The sequence below is a fragment of the Bos indicus genome, chromosome 27, assembly GCF_029378745.1.
Source record: "Bos indicus isolate NIAB-ARS_2022 breed Sahiwal x Tharparkar chromosome 27, NIAB-ARS_B.indTharparkar_mat_pri_1.0, whole genome shotgun sequence".
NCBI classification, from domain to species: Eukaryota; Metazoa; Chordata; class Mammalia; order Artiodactyla; family Bovidae; genus Bos; species Bos indicus.
The window spans coordinates 18,379,057-18,399,835 of NC_091786.1; the positions used below are offsets into that span (position 1 = coordinate 18,379,057).

Sequence of the window (20,779 nt, forward strand, 5' to 3'; positions counted from 1 at the left end):
GCCCTAATTACTCATTTCCTTTAGACACAGAATAGATGGTTTATTGCTTAGCTTTCATCAATAGTTTTAATTTTGTTCTTTTGTCTCCTAATTGAATGTAGACTCACCTGGCTTCACGCCAATAAGCAACTCATTAAGGCTAAAGATTCTCTGTTCTCAGCATATCTGCTGATTTACAACTCCTCTCAATTTTATGAAGTTTGTGATACCTTGGCTTTTTCCCCAGCAACAATATTTTAAAATTTCTGCATAGTTATATAAGCACAGTATAATATTTTAATATTACTATTGAATGCAAACCCAGTGATAGATAATGCCACTGACTGTATTTCTTATCGCCAGGCTGAACCAATATACAATAATAAAAAATGGCCATGTCTTAGCTGATATATGGAATTGTAATAATAATGATGTTGTAACTTATTAAAGTGTGACTTATTCAAAAAGCAGACTGTACCAACATTAAGGACCTTTTCTATTTAAAAAATTCTTTTATAAAAAAAAAATTTATTTCCAATATCTACATGCACTATTTCCTTGACCCAATGCCTGGTCTATAAACATACTGTTTATATCTTGTTCAAATAAACTGAAAAATAAAAACAGCTTTTCTGGTCATAATGAGTAATTGTTTCTCTCGAGGGATAAAGAAAATTGACTTGTTTTTCGTTTTTTTCCCCCTTTCCCTAAACTTGATATACCTTAATACATTATGTTTTCCTAAATTTAGAATACCATGACTATTAATATCATATTTCTCAACATTTTTTAATCTTCAAATAGGAGGAGGAGGTTTATGAACTGTTTTGAACAATGACTAATAACATTATTCTATAAGAATTTGTTAAAATAAACCAAGATATAAGTAGGATAAAATAAAATCACCCTATACATGGGAACATTGTAAGTTAGTTTTGGACTCTGTGGGCCTAGAAAGGGCTTCCCAGTGGCTCAGTGGTAAAGAATCCACCCACAACACAGGAGGCCCCACATTTGATCGGGAAGATTCCCTGGAATCTTCCCATGGCAACTCACTTGAGTATTCTTGCCTGGAGAATCCCATGGACTAGAAAATGTTAAAGCTGACTCTCATGGTTTCTTGAGGGCTTCATTTGGTTAATAATGTTTTGACTACTAGGACTTCTTCTGTAGTCATTTTCATCACTTTAACTATAATTTCTGCTTTTAGTTTTATATTTTAATAAGCCATACTATTCCCCTACCCACATTCTAAATATTTTTTATTCATTTAGAGTAAATGTTTATTACTTTGTAATTTTAGGTTTGATCTTTTTTCTGTCTACATTTTTGTTGGGGTTTATGATGAAACAGGCCAGTCAAGTTTGCTCTGTTAACTGAAAAAATTGTTCCAGCAATATTTTTTTTATATCTTCCTTCTACCCCTGTTTTGAAATGCCAGATTTACATAAAATAAAGATACCTCTTTGTGTTCCTAAGATTTTTTGGATCTATTTTTCCTGATCTGTTTATTTATGGGTAAGAAATATACTAACTTTAATTACTTTGGCTTTGAATTCTATCTTAATATTCCCCACCTACTCTTGGCAACATTTAAAACCTTCTGCTATTTTTCAGCCTATTTTGTGATGATCTTTAGAATCTTCTGCTCTGAGTCTTGTAGGATGACTAGGAGTGGCCAGATGAGGATGGCAAATCCGTGTCATACACAGGCCATCTTGGATACAAAGGCCCTAATACAAGAGATCGTGCAACTTTCTGAGAATTGCAAATGGTAAGGCACGTACCCACTGAATAATTTCACAAGGGGAATGGCGCAAGATGTACTGGACAGATGGTCAAGAGAAGATCATATATAAACATCTGAAGGTTAGTTTCCAAGGCAAACCATTCAACACCACAGTAATCCAAGTCTATGCCCTAACCACTGACGCCAAAGAAGCTGAAGCTAACTGGTTCTATGAAGACCTGCAACATTTTCTAGAACTAACACCAAAAAGATGTCCGTATCACCACAGGGGATTGGAATGCAAAAGTAGGAAGTCAAAAGTTACCCAGAATAACAGACAAGTTTGACTTTGGAGTACAAAATGAGGCAGGGCAAAGACTAATAGAATTTTGTCAAGAAAACATGCTGGTTATAGCAAGTACCCTTTTCCAACAACCTAAGAGACGAGTCTACACACAGACATCACCAGATGGTCAATATTGAAATCAGACTGATTACATTTTTTGCAGCTGAAGATGGAGAAGCTCTACACAGTCAGCAAAAGCAAGACCTGGAGCTGACTGGGGCTCAGATCAACAGCTCCTTATTGCAAAATTCAGACTTTAATTGAAGAAAGTAGGGAAAAACCACTAGACCTTTCAGGTATGACCTAAATCAAATCCCTTATGATTATACAACAGAAGTGACAAATAGATTCAAAGGATTAGGTCTGGTAGACAGAGTGCCCGAAGAACTATGGACAGAGGTTCATAACATTGTACAGAAGGCAGTGACCAAACCACTCCAAAGAAAAAGAAATACAAGAAGGCAACATGGTTGTCTGAGGAGGACTTACAAATAGCTGAGCAAAGAAGAGAAGTCAAAGCAGGGAGAAAGGGAAAGATATACCCAACTGAATGCAGAGTATCAGACACTCTTGTACAAGTAGTTTAGTAGAAAGAAGGGAATCGATGAAGGTGTTATTTAGGGTGAAATTAAGGGAGGGGAGAGATGTTAAATGTAAGAGACATGAGTACGTTCTATGGTTTAGAGAATGAGGAACCTGTAGTGAAAGAGGTGACGATAAAGCCAAGAAAGAGTGATGAATGCACAAAGTTTTAAGGTGAAAGATGGATTAGATTTGGGCCAAAAAAGAGATAACACTTCTACTAAATTAGAAAAAAAGGAAAAGAAGAAGGAAGCTCATTAATTTTATAAAGACTTTCAAGAAGTTGAAAAGTCTTTGTCTACTGGACTCTTATTTTCTCCATAAAATAAGTAGGAAGATCCAGGGAGGAAAAGGAAAAAGACAAGAATCAATTTTGGAAAATGGAAAAATTGAGGCAATTAGAGACAGACTGAATGATTGCCAAGGGTTATTAAGGCCCAGCTGAAAATAGAGGTGATGTATTTTATGACAGAAGGATAAAACTCTTATTTGGTATAGGCACTTACTGCCATGTGTTTTTATCTTTATCCTGGGCCTTAAAACATTTTCCTGGCACTGAACACGTTGGATAGGCATGTCCATACAACACTGCACACTGGTCATGCTATCGTTTTCAGCTAATGTATTTACTCCTTTAAAATATGGTTTATTTAAAAGACTTTCTTAACTGGTCAGTGCTAATTATTAGAATATCGTTTCACATGTCACAGACAAAATGTTGCTGAGAAGGAAAGGTAAATGTCCTACCCTTAGTTATATCAACCATTTTCATAAAAATAGCAACCTATTGCTCATAAACACTGTGAATGCCTGAATTTTCATGAGCTACAGTCCATGCAGCCACAAAGATTCGGACATGACTGAGCAGCTAACACTTTCACTTTTATTACACAATCTATTGCTAATAAACACTGTGAATATCTGAATTGTACCTATATTATGTTAGGCAATTAAGGACTACATATAAAGTTTCATTGCACATAAAGGAATTAAAGTTACATACTGAAAGAGTGATCGATATATTTAGAAATAATCATACGGTATCTACACTTCAAAAGTCATCATTCAAACAATAAGCATACTGGGCAGTGTTCTCATTTGAAAAAAATATATATCCTGCCAGGTTTATTCCATTATATTAGAATTTTCTCACAAAAAATATATTGCACTGTAAAATTAAATGGAATAATGGAGAAAGACCTAACCTAAGATTGAAATACATTTCTTGTAATAACATTTTCCACTTATGATGTAGTTTTATTTCTAAGAGCTTAGAAAGCAAGTATATAAGAAAATATCTATATTTTCAGCAAATAAAGAGGTAATTTTTAATCTAATGATTCTTAAATGTGTACTTTAACTTTTTGGAATATTATCTGAAATTAGCTTAGTATAGCAATTATTGTTGATTAGGTACAGAGTCATGCATCATTCAACCTTTGAAAAAAATATATATATATTTTCACATTTCTCATCAACTAAACAAATTCCATTAGCACAAAGACTTCAAGAACTTTTCCACTCTCAGATCACTCAATGTATTTCACTGGCTTGCATTTAAGCTCATGTGTAAAGCAGGGTCAGTACACTCTTCCTGAGAGAATGAAATGACTCAGGATAAAATACAGCGCAGGAGTACTGTTTCATAGAACTATCAATACAGACACGCCCCTAGGCTTATAAATACCATGCTCCAGAACTTAGCATGGAAGTTAGACTTTGGATTGCAAAGCTGCTCTGTGTATTTTCCTATTGCCCTTAGTCACACTTCTTCCAATTTGATAGCACAGCATCCAGAAAAAAGTATAGATTCCTGAACACTAGTTAGCATCACCCAGCCTGAGAAGGTGCCTTCCCTATATTCAAGACTGGAATTGATTATTGCTAATGTAATAGATAAGAAGGTGCCTGAGGCAGTCTTGGGAAGCCAGATAAGCTCTCTCAAAATCCAGAATCTCAGAATAACAGATGAAAGTGGGGAACACAGGCCTGGATTGGAGGTGGAGGTAGTCTCTCAAAATATTTGTTTCACACCAGTGATTTTCAGAGGTCTATCTGCCACAATATGAGTAAGTATTCCCCATCTGGGGGCCATCTGAAAGCATAATATTCCCAAATACAATACACAAAGTGTGTACCCAAATGGAGGAAAAAGCAGAGGACTATGTGCTCTCTGCATACACATGGTGATTTGCAAGGCTGAAGGGGTGGGGATGATGGGAATATCCTGGGTGACCACTGAGTTCTTCAGACTAGCTTCTACAAATTCTACTTTCCAGCTCAGAACTTCTATCCAAGATTTGGCACAACAATTTTGGTTCCCTAATTTACCTGTTTTCTCTACGAATGAAACATTCACAGCTACCATCCAGTATTCTTTTTAAGAAAAGCATAAATAGGTGTTACAATTTTCAGAAGCTACCCTACTGAATATTTGAGAATCTGAAGACAATCTGCAGCTTTATTCTACTATCCACTGAATCCTCTGCCCAGAGGCAGGTGATGATTGCAGAGTACCAGATCCAATTTCTCTACACTTGACTCAAATGCTACCATTCAGCTATAAAAATTCAAGGGGTAAATAGGAGATATTAAAAATAATATTTTAAAAGTTTATTTCTAATACCTTTCCCCTTATTGTAATATTTCCTAATAGTGTCTTTCCTTATAGCTCCTGATGTCTATAAATATAGAGTTTATATTTTAATTTTAACATGATTAATTTGTTTCATATTGAAACAGAGATAATATATCTGTTTTATGATTTCTTTCATGTTTCCTTCTTTTCTTCCTTTTTAAGATTTTCCTTATTTTTGCTTTTCCTCTCTCCTTTTCATTTCTTTCTTTCCGTCAGAGCTAGTGACAAGATCAAGTAATTTTCCTGATACAGTATATTCCTGCCAAACACACATAACACTGAGAAACACCCATCAATCACTAAGTTTACAGTTGGGCTACTTCCATTCTCTCTATTTGGAAATTTACTGAAAAGGAATATATATACTAGTTCTGTGACTGTTCATATTATTTAAAAAAGGATGTTGTTGTCACATCAAAAACAACAAAGGATGTCTCTACATCCTACAGCAAAGGATGTAGAGACATAAAAGTCTACTGTCTCCTCTCCAGATTTGGGGTCGGGTTATGTATTTTAGCATAGTAATGCTTTAGCATAGTAATATTGCAGCAAAGTAGTGCTCAAAATTCTTCAAGCCAGGCTTCAACAGTATGTAAACCGCAAACTTCCAGATGTTTAAGCTGGATTTAGAAAAGGCAGAGGAACCAGAGATCAAATTGTCAACATTTGTTGGATCACCAAAAAAGCAAGAGAGTTCCAGAAAAACATCTACTTCTGCTTTACTGACTATGCCAAAAGTTTTGATTGTGTGGATCAAAACTGGAAAATTCTTCAAGAGATGGGAATACCAGACCACCTGACCTGCCTCCTGAGAAATCTGTATGCAGGTCAGGAAGCAACACTTAGAACTAGACATGGAATACACAGGTTCCAAGTCGGGAAAGGAGTACATCAAGGCTGTATGTTGTCCCCCTGCTTATTTAACTTATATGCAGAGTATATCATCCAACACCACAGGCTGGATGAAGCACAAGCTAGAATCAAGGCTGCTGGGAGAAATACAAATAACCTCAGATACAGATACCTCAGATGACACAACCCTTATGGCAGAAAGTGAAGAAAGCTAAAGAGCCTCTTGATGAAAGTGAAGGAGAGTGAAAAAATTGGCTTAAAACTCAACATTCAGAAAACTAAGATCATAGCATCTGGTCTCATCACTTCATAGTTAAATAGATGGGGAAACAACGGAAACACTGAGAGACTTTTATTTTTGGAGGGCTCCAAAATCACTGCAGATGGTGACTGCAGCCATGAAAGTAAAAGACGCTTGTTCCTTGGAAGAAAAGCTATGACCAACCTAGACAATAAAAAGCAGAGACATTACTTTACCAATAATCGTCCATCTAGTCAAAGCTATGGTTTTACCAGTAGTCATGTATAGATGTGAGAACTGGACTATAAGGAAAGCTCAGTGCCGAAGAATTGATGCTTGTGAACTGTGATGTTGGAGAAGACTCTTCAGAGTCCCTTGGACTACAAGGAGATCCAACCAGTACATCCTAAAGGAAATCAGTCCTGAATATTCATTGGAAGGACTTATGCTGAAGCTGAAACTCCAATACTTTGGCCACCTGATGCGAAGAACTGACTCATTGGAAAAGACCCTGATGCTGGGAAAGATTGAAGGTGGGAGGAGAAGGGGAGACAGAGGATGAGATGGTTGGATGGCATCACCCACTTGATGGACATGAGTTTGAGTAGGATCCGGCAGTTGGTGATGGACAGGGAAGCCTGGCATGCTGCAGTCCATGGGGTCGCAAAGGGTCAGACATGACTGAGTGACTGAACTAAAATATTGATTATCACTCCTTCACTTTTCTGCCACCATAGCGATCCAAGGTAAAAATAATGTTAAATCATAAATTAAGAGAAAGCCATCCGAGTTCTGATTTTCCTCATGGTGACTAATTTGATGTGCTTTGAGTTTGGATATAGATAGTCTTTCAAAAATTATCTAGTTTTGTGTAATGGTGTCCTAAGCATGTGTTGAGTCTATTCATTGGGTTACCTAGCTTGGTTACCATTCTTTCAGCATTACTGGTTGCTAGAGGAAAGAGTTGGTTTAGACCTATGATTTTTTGCCTCCTCCAGATAAACCAATTCTTCATTGCCCAAAATTATCTTTTGTAGGTTTATGACATATTTATAGATCAATCAGCACATATTTGTTAAGTGTCTAATGAAGGAAACACATTGTAATAGGTACTACATGCAGGAATATACATGTAGTACCTATATATACACATATATATATATATTATATAAATTATACATATATGTGTGTAAGGAAAACTAAGGAAAAGTGGGCATATATCTATTAAATTGCTGAAATGAGTAAGAAGAATGGGGAAATTAAACACAGTGTTACCAGTACAGGGATGAATAAGCTAAGTGAAAATGAACAATAAAAGCTTCAGGAATTAAAAAGGGAATGAAATTCACTGTAGATTCTGTTTCTCATGGAGAAATACAGGCTTGATTCATCTTGAAAGATAATTAAAGTATTTTTTGGATTAAAAAATGGGCCAAATTCATGGTATTTAAGAAATATGGGCAAAGAAAATACATAATTACATTTGAAGGCTGGTAAATGATTAGTTGAAATGAAGGCTTTTAATAGATGGATAGCAAGAGACAAGCTTATTAAATAGGTTAGTTAGCAGGGCCTCAACTACACTGCCAAGGAAACCTATTATAAATGATGAACCACTGAAGTCTTTCAGCAAAAGAATGACAAGACTGAAGCAGGGTTTCCAGACTGGCTTGGTGACGATGTGCAGTGCACATTGGGAGTTGGGAGACTGGGCTAAATCATCCTCATTGGTTGTCATGCTCTATACTAGAAAGCTTTGGAACAAAAAAGTCAAAAGTTCCCTTTAGGTATCACCTGATAGTGTGAGAGCTCCCTATCTCACCAGCAGGACGTACTCAACAACACAAACTCCTCTTGACAGCAGAAGTCCGATCAGGAAGGTTTGCCCAAGCTATTCCACATGTTCACAACTTACCCATCTCTGAATGAGCCAGCTACACCCAGAAAACTAGACAAGAATAGAGCTGGGCAATTTCAATGTATTTTCCTTATGAATTTAACCACTGAGTTACATGAAGATGTTATATGAAGATTTATAAGGATTTATGAAGATATCATACTACGATTGGTTCCTTCCTGTAGTCAATAGGAGCCAGGTTACTTTATGTGTTTCTCAAACTCATTCCCCTTGACTTGTAAATAACAATCAATTCTATATATCTGTAATGATTGCAGCCATGAAATTAAAAGATGCTTATTCCTTGGAAGGAAAGTTATGACCAACCTAGATAGCATATTAAAAAGCAGAGACATTACTTTGCCAACAAAGGTCCATCTAGTCAAGGCTATGGTTTTTCCAGTGGTCATGTATAGATGTGAGAGTTGGACTATGAAGAAAGCTAAGCACTGAAGAATTAATGCTTTTGAACTGTGGTGTTGGAGAAGACTCTTGAGAGTCCCTTGGGCTGCAAGGAGATCCAACCAGTCCATTCTAAAGGAGATCGGTCCTGGGTATTCTTTGGAAGGACCGATGCTAAAGCTGAAACTCCAATATTTTGGCCACCTCATGCAAAGAGTTGACTCATTGGAAAAGACTCTGATGCTGGGAGGGATTGGGGGCAGGAGGAGAAGGGGACGACAGAGGATGAGGATGGCTGGATCCATCACCGACTCGATGGACATGAGTTTGGGTGAACTCTGGGAGTTGGTGATTGACATGGAGGCCTGGCATGCTGCAATTCATGGGGTTGCAAAGAGTTGGACATGACTGAGCAACTGAACTGAACTGAATGAATGAAAACCAATTAAGGCTGCCATTCTTCTTTCAATTAGGTTCTCTATTACTATAAATATGATCCTAGCCTTCTAAGCGGAGAAGGCAATGGCACCCCACTCCAGTACTCTTGCCTGGAGAATCCCATGGACTGAGGAGGCTGGTAGGCTGCAGACCATGGGGTCGCTAAGAGTCAGAAACGACTGAGTGACTTCACTTTCATTTTTCACTTTCATGCATTGGAGAAGGAAACGGCAACCCACTTCAGTGTTCTTGCCTGGAGAATCCCAGGGACGGGGGAGCCTGGTAGGCGGCCGTCTATGGGGTCGCACAGAGTCAGACACGACTGAAGTGACTTAGCAGCAGCAGCAGCCTTCTAAGATTTCATGGACTCACCATTTGGAGATTTGTAAAGTTTGGAGAGATATCAATTTTTAATAGGGACTTTAACAACTGGAATGTAGTAATATATTTTCTAAAGCATTTTATATTACTAAAAATAATTTAAATCTAGCCTCATTTACATTGGGTTTTGGTTTTTGCTGGTGGGGTTTTGTTTTGGTTGAAAATTAGAGATCACTGCTGAAGGATGAATTCAGCAGTCTGTAATATTTTATGATCCTTACTTTGAGGTACAAGTCTAATGTGAAGAATTAAATTTTGAAATAGTTAAAGTTTTAACATTATGAATGTAATAATGGTCTCAACATATGTTTAATTCCAAGGTTTTAATGATAAACTCCCCTGAAAGACTGATTCATTGCTTGATATGGATTAGCCTCTATCTCAAGGATTTTACTATAGCTTCCCCAACATTTACTTGGTCATATGTAAAAGAAGTTTCAGATGCATTTCTTAGGAAATTTTTCATCTTGCTATTATATGTTCTTTGTACTAATATTAATTATACAAGTGATCCTATTAAATTTGACTAATGATTGTGTTCTAATTTCTTACATACTGCTGAAGGCACATCTGTAATACATTATTCAAAATACACTGCCCACTCTTAACAGTGAACTCATCTTAAATGTGACATGCAATATTCCTATTCATGTTACTTGAATCATTTTAATGACATAGTATCATCACTACTGAATCTGAACCACTTGCTGGTATTTGATTCTAAGGCATGAAAAACAAAACCAAACATGAGCACAACTAACCAACGAATCATTCAATCATCACTGTGATTCCAGCATTTGATACCTAACAATAAAATGTAATTGTTGTTCATCAGCCCAGTATTTCTGATAATAAATGTGAATTCCCTACTTCTTTCTTCTCTTTCTTTCAGTGTTAAACATTGTATAGTAGTGTAATTATTAAAAAAAAAAAAAAAAGAAAATGCAAAAACATTGTAATGATCTGTTGAAATTTTCTGACAGGAGAGAGATTTTAGATGACAAAATGAACAAAAGCATTATTTTGATCATTATGTCTACTAATAATTCACAAAAGATTGAGTACTATATTAACTTGTAACTATTTTCTAAATTTGTATCTATTTTATTTTTTTAAATATAGCATGTACTGTATGATTTTTATCAAGTATCAGATTTTAAATGCTCCTATGTGCAGTTCAGTTCAGTTCAGTCACCCAGTCGTGTCCACCTCTTTGCGACTGCATGAACTGCAGCACGCCAGGCCTCCCTGTCCATCACCAACTCCCAGAGTCCACCCAAACCCATGTCCATTGAGTTGGTGATGCCATCCAACCATCTCATCCTCTATTGTCCCCTTCTCCTCCTGCCCTCAATCTTTCCTGGCATCAGGGTCTTTTCAGATGAGCCAGGTATTTGCATCAGGTGGCCGAAGTATTGGAACTTCAACATCAGTCCTTCCAATGAACAACCAGGACTGATCTCCTTTAGGATGGACTGGTTGGATCTCCTTGCAGTCCAAGGGACTCTCAAGAGTCTTCTCCAACAGCACAGTTCAAAATCATCAATTCTGTGCTCAGATTTCTTCATAGTCCAACTCTCACATCCATACATGACCACTGGAAAAACCATAGCCTTGACAGTAGATATTTAATTTTTTTTAGTCCTTGCAACAACTCTCTGGGACAAGCAATATAATTACCCCCATATTATTATGAGAAATCTAAGCACTGTGAGATTAGGTAACATGTCCAAGGGTAGTGATCACTAAATAGCTGAGCTAGGATTCAAACAGTCAGAGTAGACTTTGGACTTTAACCTGTGGACTATGTTGACTCTTTACACATTCAAATGGCAACAATTTCTTAATCATAAACAAACGTATAAGTGAATAAAATCAATAAATAGATATCACCGTGCCATTAGCTCCAGTTTCTCTATTTTCTTTCAATGGGCAGGCTTGCTAACTATCTCTTCTTTGAAAACCACATCAAGCAAAATAAAAAAAAAAAAGTGTACTTTAGTTTTTTTCTCACCATCAGACTTGAGTTTTCCTTTAGGATTATTTTGTTTAGTTTTATCTAATGTTTCTTGTTTTTATGTTTATTTGTTTTTTAAATTATTAATTGTGGTAAAATGCACAAAACATAAATCTACCATCTTAACCGTTTTAACATGTACAGTTCAGTGGTGGTAAGCACACGCATACTGCTGTACAATCAATCTCCAGAATGCTTTCATCTTGCAAAACCAAGACTCTCCATTTCTCCCTTCTCCAGCCCCTGGAACTACCATTCTACTTTCTGTCTCTATGAATTTCACTACCCAGTAAACTTCCTATGAGTGAGATCATACAGTATTTGTCTTTTTGTGACTGGCTTACTTCACTTAGCACAACAGTCTCAATGTACAACAATCCATGTTGTAGCATAATATCAGAATTTCCTCCCTTTTTAAGACTGAAAAATATTAAGTTGCATGAATATATATTGTATTTTTTAGTCCATTCATTTCTTGATGGACACGAGTGGCTTCCTATCATTCGTTTTTTAAATAACTTTTACATTCCATGCGCTTTAGCACCTGAAAAATCTCTTGAAACACAAAATTTTACCTTTAATTGTATGTCCCCAATTTGGAGTCACAATACACTACATAGTCTGGGGTAAATAAGAATTGAGATTTGTCTAATTTATGGACCTTTAGTAATGGTTTTAAAAGTCAAACATATGCTTTGAGATTTGAAAAAAGAAAAAAATGAACATATGCTACCTTTAGGATAGATCATCAGTAATGGTTTGATTATATATTTTTCTGTAAATTTAAGCAATATCAAAGAAATCCACATAAACTGTAACTGATTTCAAGGGATGAAACTAAACAGGTGGTAGGAGGGGCTTAAGTTCTAGTTCTATAAATTCTCAAGCTAACTGATCTAGAATAAACACCTAAACATCTACTTTCTAATTTGTAAAAAAGAAGTTTGGACCAGAAGCTCTCTTTGGCTGTCTTACTTCATGAATTGCCTTTGATCAGTCCCTTGCTCAAAGGGCCCATAAATTGAGATTTACAGTGTCTCTCAAAAGTGTGAAACTTACCCAATATCTATTCTCTGGGAGAACAAATTTTGATTGAGCAAAAAAAATTCTAAATCAAGGAGAACCTCTGCAATATAAATTTTCATTCAGAAAATGAATATATGCAGACAGGAAACATGAGGCAATGATTACAAAATGAAAATCATATGGATACTCCTCAATGGAAAAGGTATGTCCTCCAACTTGAAAGAGAGGTAGATTTTCAAGTCCAGCTCCTCAGCTCACCTCTGCTTCTAGTCAGCACTCCTCTCCCATGGGCCTCCCTTCTTCAGAGGCCACATACATACATTTTGAACATGGGCACTGGGTCATAATTTTCTCTGTAATTCTAGACTTTGTTTTCAAAGTGGAAATTTTCAAGGGAGCAACTTGAGTGCAGTATGCTTTTGGAAAGTTCTAAAGGTTAAGTACAGTATCAAGGAATTTTAAAGCCAAGGGACTTCTGAGCTGTCCCAAAGTATCTATTCATCATGAGCCTATCGTTTGATCCCAGGGCTCCAACTATCTATATTGCATATTAAAAGTAATTTCTTTTTCTAGCTTTTTCCCCCTAGGATCTAGTCAAAAATCTGTACAGTATTTCCAAAAAACACATTCTAGTTCCTTCTGACATACAGTTTCAGATTTTCATTTGTGTTACACCTTGCAATACAGAGAGAATATTTTCAAAATTGAAAACTTGAAAAATTTGAAGCAGGGACTAAAATCCCTGCTTCTTTAGTCCTATTTACTTTAAGTCCTGTTTACACCTGTTTACATTCATAACAATGCCAGTTTTCATGTGTCGTGTGTACATCAGCAGTCTTTCTACTCTGCTTGGTTAACCCAGTTAGATTAAATCTGTAAGAAAGTCAGACTTACAGCAAACACAGAAATGTAGCTGACCCCACGTTTCACATGAATAGCAGGGTTTCTATGCTTATAAATTTCTAGCAAATACCTTGTGAGAATCTAATGATTTGGTTTGTGTTTTTGAATCCATTTGTATCACTAAATGTTTAAATTTACATGTTATCGTGTGATATTTTAGTACTGTAGAATGAAAATTTCATTTCTCAAATAGCAGATTGAACCTCAACAAGTTTGACTTTTCTTTGTGCTGCTTCTTCTCTCTGAAATGACTCCCATTTTCCTCCCTTGATCTCTGCAGTGATCCTTCAAAATCACACTTAGAAAAGTAGAACAATTTAAAATATATTTTAGGTACATACCGCTAATAAAACCAGCATTACTTTTATTGGAAGTCAGCATTCCCTCAAACCACTTGTATGATGATACAGCATCTGCAATACAATAGAGTAAAATACTGTTAAAAAAAACAAACAAACATGATCAGTGACCAATATGGCAGACAGAATCTCCGTGTCCTTCCTGTCCAAACCAAAATCTCCTTAGAGAGGTCCCTGCCAACCTGGTGTTGTCTTATCACCAAATATGTGCACAGGCTCTATGGATACCAACCTGATTATGAAATGTCTGAAAGGAAAATCTCCCAAGTTTAATAAACATGCGTTTGTCTTTGGGGTATAATAGCGAGAAAACCTGCGATAACCAGATTCTATTTTCCAGTGTCCTAAGAATCAAAGATTTTTTTGAAGTCAGCCTAGCATCCTGTGGTGCATTTAAAACAGAGTCCTGTAAAAAAAACAAAAAACTAAAAATAAATAAATAAATTAATTAATTAATAAAAAATTAAAATATTAAAAAATATTAAAAAAAAAAAAACAGAGTCCTAATAAATTGGCCCTGGGATAATTCAGTACTTAACTGAACTCCAGGAAGTTTCAGTCTATTATAGATCTACATCAGCAAGAGAGACCAGGTAAGGCTTTTATAAAACTGGCATTCAAATAGCTGCAATGCTTTAACACACTATCACTATTTTAAAGCCATTGTGAATGAAAGCGAGATTATTTCTGTGATTGGTCAAGAGGCTAATGCAGTGTGTTGGTTTTAAGGTCTGCCTACAAAGGGTGTATTACTTCACATATTTCCTGGAGAGCGATTTTGCCAATGGATCATCAGAAATCACTCTGCAATTTTCTGGAAGAGTTTGAGTAGGATAGGTGTTAGCTCTTCTCTAAATTTTTGGTAGAGGGGGGGATGATTTGGGAGAATGGCATTGAAACATGCATAATATCATATAAGAAATGAATCGCCAGTCCAGGTTTGATGCAGGATACAGGATGCTTGGGGCTGGTGCACTGGGATGACCCAGAGGGATGGTACAGGGAGGGAGGTGGGAGAGGGGTTCAGGATTGGGAACACGTGTACACCCGTGGCGGATTCATGTTGATGTATGGCAAAACCAATACAATATTGTAAAGTAATTAGCCTCTAATTAAAATACATATTTTAAAAAATGAAAAAAAAGAAATTACTTTAAATGTACTTTAAAACATTTTTTTGATGTGGACCATTTTTAAAGCCTTTATGAATTTGTTACAATGTTGTTCCTGTTTTATATTTGGTTTTTTGGGCTGGGAGGCATGTGGGATTTTACTTTGCCTCTTAGGGATCAAATCTGTACCCCTGCATGGGAGGGTGTATCTTAACCACTGGACCTCCAAGGAAGTCCCTAAATGTACTTTGAGTGACAGTGCCTTGTGTTAGCTATTGTCATCAGCAAAATGTCCTGAATTCTGAGTTTGTACATGATACTGTATAGGGCTTGCCATTAGCTGTTTCTACCTACAACCGTTTCTATAACAGAACCTCACTGACTGAAGACCCCCCAGGAAGGAACAAACACTTCAGTTGCTGTTTTCTTGACAGGTAGATACAATATTCCTGCATTAGATCTCCAAACGTCCTTGTTTTGCTATATGACAAGGACAAGTATGTTTCCTCCCCCTTCTGAGTATCTAATGTCATCTGTACATGAATAAAAATGAAGTAAAGTTCATTAGCAAGTATTACTCAAAATAATTCCTTTTATGCAAGACATTTTCTACAAGATTACGATCATTGTAAAGAACACAGATATAACCTTAATACATTCAATTGTAGAATGAGCTAAATTAAGAATTGGTACAGTTTTAATTGCTTAGAAAAAATACATAAGAAACCAAGAGAGAGAATGCTATGTCAGGTGAAATGAGGAGTACAATCCAAAGCATCCAATCTACCACTATCACAAAGGTGCCTCTAGACATTATTAACAAGCCTATTCCCACTGGTTTTATAAATAACTTAATTCTTATTCAACCTCTTTTAAAGTTGATGGGAAAAGGATGACTAAGAGAGAGAGGAAAAAGTATTGATAATTTCAAAACTTTTCATAGAATATACACTTGAAATTTATACAGTCAGAATCACTCCAACTTTTATAGACCTAGTGTTGACTAGTGATGAACTAAACACTATTTACAGCTATTTCTAAAGTTGTTGCTATAACCTGAGAAGTCTTTAGACTCCCCCACTATCCTCAGCTAAAAGGCCAACAAATAAATTACTACCTCAATATATTCACTGAAATGGCTGTAAGAATTAATAGTGGTACCCAAGAGTCTATTTACCTTCAGGACACCTTCATACATACGGACACTGATTCAATGTGAAAAGAGCTAGGCTTACAGTATTCCCTTACCAGAGGTAGGCACATATTTTTGTAATATTTCTATGTTGTAGATGAGGAACTAAGACACAAAAAGGAATTTTATTCTCAGATACACAGCAACTTTAATGGTACAGCCAATGTTAATATGAGGCTTGTTATTAATCTGATTCTAAAAGTAACAATTATCTCTTAGACTGCCAAACTCCCTCCCCCAAATAATGCAGGAGGTTGCCAATAAGAGAAGAGTTTATAAGGTGTCTCAATTCAGGAGACAAAGATTCAGGTTACCTCAAAAGAGTATTCCAGGGACGAGAAAGAGTCAGGGGCTTGCTTATACAGACAAAAAACCATGAGGTTGTCAACAGATACCTAATGAGAATTGTGATCGACTCTGATGTGAGTCAGGAAATATCTGTCCTTAAGGGGCCACAAGTTTAAGATAGGGGTCTGATGAGTAGTGAGACTGCCACAAGAACCTGCCAGATATTCTTGATGCCTTCATCAGCTCAAGAGTCAGGTTCTCTTTCGGCTAACAAGTACCCGAGTAACACAGTCTTAATGTCTTCTTGGCTCTACTTAGAGAGCCCTCTTAGCAATCCCAACTCCATTTTGGGTTTCATTTCACAAGGGGAAGTGTACACTGGTGTTCCCTGACCACTGTTTCCATTGCTAGTAGAAAATGCACCTTGCATTTTATGACAAATATTATGCATATTATGACAGATATCTTTATTTTTTTCTGCAATGTGACTTTTTAAACAAAATATTTGATGGTAGGTTATTAAATTTAGCTTTTTTTTTTTTTTACAGTGAAAAATACTGCTGAAGAAAAAAAAAAATTAGAGTCTAAGTGAACTGAGGGAGTCAAAAGAAGGCACCACCTTCAGCGCTGGAGTATTTCCTTTAATGTGATAGTCAAGAGCATAAAGGCAAACATGCCCAACAAAACATAAGAAGGGTAGTGTGTGCCTTTTCCTAATCACATCTATAAAGAGTCTCAGACATTATTTTTGCCTTGTGTCTCACTACTTCTAGGATATTCTCCCTCGGAAATCTTGAGCAACAGTGATGCTGGAAAAGATTCCAAAATGTAGTTTAAGCTTTAGAAAAGCAAGCTATGCTATTTCATTAACATTTTTTCTCCAGAGGAGATATCCAAAATATAGTTGGAAGGATTTTTAAAAAATGCTGAAGTTGCAATTCAAAAATGTGGGTTTTTTGAAACCACCGCATAAATACAGATAGACTTTATATTCATCCTTTACTGTTTACTAACTGCATAGAAAGGGGTGTTTAAAAGCCCAACAGCTCTCATACTGTGGTTTTGGATACTCCAAGAGTAAACAGAAATAATTAAGGTAATTGTTGTTCAGATCCTCTGGCAGCAAAGCACATGTTTATTTTAAGTAATAGATGTTAAAAAAAAAGTTTGAAGATGCATGACTCCACCTGAACCACAGTTTCATAAGGAAAGAAAAAACAGTATCTGCAGCAAGATTTTTATAAGCCTGCAGCAGCCTTTCTTGCCCATGTAAATAGTTTCACCGCAAAGAGCTGAGTCATTGGTTTTTCCAGCAATTGGTTCTCACTAACTGAAAGAAAACAACTCCTTTTTTCCCCAGAAGCCAATGCACTGAGGCTGTTAATTAGAGTGTCAATGGGTGGCATCTGAGACTCAACCAGGCCAAACATTTTACACGGTGGGTAGGGTATCAAATTATCTCAGAGAGAAGTCTGTGATAAGTCCAAGCCTGCCAACAACACCCTCAGACCATTTTGGACTGAAGAATGAGGGATTTGAAGGACTATGAAACCACTCTGTAAAATGCTCACAACAGATCAGCAGAAAGCTATGCAGCACAGGTGTGCCTGTAATTGGAAAATGGTCTGTGTTCAATGGCCCCTCAAATTCACTTTCTTCTCAGACACTCCTGTGGGTTTTATAAAGCAGTTCAGGAAACCTAAGTGCTGACTGATCTTTTCTGAATATTTAGGCTTACATATTTCGTGTAAAGTTTAGAGATGGGTTTTATTGCCCTGCCCCAGCCTTTACATAAACAGCTGGCATTTCTGTCAGGAAAAACAGGCATCCACAGCTCCCTCTATAAGTCTGATTGAAATCAAAGATTCTGGATACACATGAGGAATTATGGAATATATTATATGAAGAATTTATTACAAATGTTATGAACTCTTTTATTTCCAAAGCTATTTTACAACTTTGAGCTAATTGTATTTGCAGAGTAATCCACAGATCAACCCAAAGAATTTGTATTACATGCGTTATCTGCATACTTATTGCATCGACTAGAAAGTCTCAGATTGTTGAACACTGCACCTAATTTCTGTTGATATGCTGATAGAAATTGTAAAGAATCAGTGAAAGAAAACTATCTTTTCCACATATAGTGGACAGAGTACTTGCCATTTTGCAAGTTCTCTTCTTAGCAAGGTAATACTTTTGTTGGGTAAGCCAGGCTCCCTGAATACTCTAAGAAGCATCTGCTTGTCACATTGCCTTTAGAGAAGTCTGCAATTCAGCTGCCAAGGGCAGTAGTATTTGTATATGAAAGAAAACTTGCTCCATCAACAAAAGCTGTTCTCTTACACAGCTAATCTGGACCCACTTGGCTCCTTGAAGACTGAATACTTGGCTGTGCAGAAGAGCTACTCATACAGAGAAATAGTTTTCTCTGAAAAAATACCTCAGCATTAAAGAAGACAGCGTTATGGAGAAACTTCTCACCATATTAATTATTTGCTTCAGTGCACAGGTACATATGGAAGATCCCCTGGAGAAGGAATTGGCAATCCACTCCAGCACTCTTGCCTGGAAAATCCCATGGACGGAGGAGCCTGATAGGCTACTGTCCATGGGTTCGCAAAGAGTCAGACACGATTGAGCGACTTCACTTTAATGATCAAATTACATCAAAAACATCAATAACCTCAGATACACAAATGACACCATCCTTATAACAGAAAGCAAAGAAGAACTAAAGAACCTCTTGATGAAAGTGAAAGAGGAGAGTGAAAAAGCTGGCTTGAAACTCAACATTCAAAAAACGAAGATTATGGCATCTGGCCCCATCATTTCATGATAAATAGATGGGGAAACAATGGTAACAGTGAGAAACTTTGCTTTTTGGGCTCCAAAATCACTGCAGGTGGTGACTGCAGCCATGAAATTAAAAGACGCTTGCTACTTGGTAGAAAAGCTATGACCAACTAGACAGCATATTAAAAAGCAGAGACACTACCTTTCCGACAAACGTCTGTCTAGTCAAAGCTATTTTTTTTCCAGTGGTCATGTATGGATGTGAAAGTGGGACTATAAAGAAAGCTGAGCGTTGAAGAAATTGATGCTTTTGAACTGTGGTGTTGGAGAAGACTATTCAGAGTCTCCTGGACTGCAAGGAGATCCAACCAATCCATCGTAAAGGATATCAGTCCTGAATATTCATTGGAAGGACTGATGCTGAAGCTGAAACTCCAATACTTTGGCCACCTGATGCAAAGAACTGACTCAATGGAAAAGATCCTGATGCTGGAAAAGACTGAAGGCGGGAGGAGAAGGGGAAGACAGAGGATGAGATGGTTGGATGGCATCACCCACTTGATGGACATGAGTTTGAGTAGGATCTGGGAGTTGCAGATGGACAGGTAAGCCTGGTGTGCTGCAGTCCATGGGGATGCAAAGAGTCAGACACAACTGAGCGACTGAACTGAACTGAATGATCAAATATCCCAAATATTTCAATGTGGGATTGAGGGAATCCACTCCAAACCTTCCTAAATCTTCCCAGAGATTAAAGAACAAAATCTGAGACCACGCTTGTGATTTGTCATACTGATAATCAAGAACAAGAAATGGAAAAACTGGGAGTTTTGTTTAACTAAAAAGAAAACTAAAACTAAAATGAAAACAAAACCTTAAAAAATCTTTAGTTATATAACTAAAATGGATCTTTCAGAGAAGATGGAAAATTGGATCATCTCCACTCAATAGAACCAAAGTTACACAAGGCTATTTATAAATACTTTGACTTCTCTTTATAAGTTATAAAATATGATAAAGGATGATAATAATATACTTCATTTTGATAACAAGACTCCTCACTGGGAAGGTTGTCAAGTTGTATTTATGGAATATTAGGGTATTATCAGAACACTCTTTGTACTTCATGTTTTACTAGTTAATTTGGTGAAAATTATATTTACATGGATAAAATATTATTTGAAACTGACAACAGCCACAAAAAGGTTTATCTACTTTTGTCATTCTTATCATTTATACATTACTTCATGTACTGGTCAATTTTTATTTTATGTATATATATATATATGTAAAATAAAACATACATCATGGTACTTTCCCATATAAAAATTACCTTTCATGATAATTACCTGCTGAAGTTATGAATCTGTATGAATGTTTTTATAATGCACATGGCTTGTTATATACACCATCTGTCTAATAACACAATGGTACAGATTTGTTGAAAGTATATTTATAAATATGTTATACAACACTGAAGATGACATTCATTAGTATACATTCTATTAGTTTCATTTTATATTGTAGATTGCTACCATTTTCTTGAAAGTAGCAAATGTAATTTCTAATTTTTAATTAATAAATTACAGAATGTGGTAAGT

General features: G+C 36.4%; 1 long non-coding RNA gene across 1 annotated transcript in view; it reads right to left on the reverse strand.

Annotated features, from left to right (window-relative positions):
* LOC139180234 (uncharacterized) overlaps positions 1-20,779 on the reverse strand; it is a 338,096-nt gene that overhangs the window by 64,574 nt on the left and 252,743 nt on the right. Inside the window, exon 3 of the long non-coding RNA XR_011564571.1 lies at positions 13,773-13,844. This is a non-coding gene — a long non-coding RNA (uncharacterized lncRNA). The remainder of the gene's footprint in view (positions 1-13,772; positions 13,845-20,779) is intronic.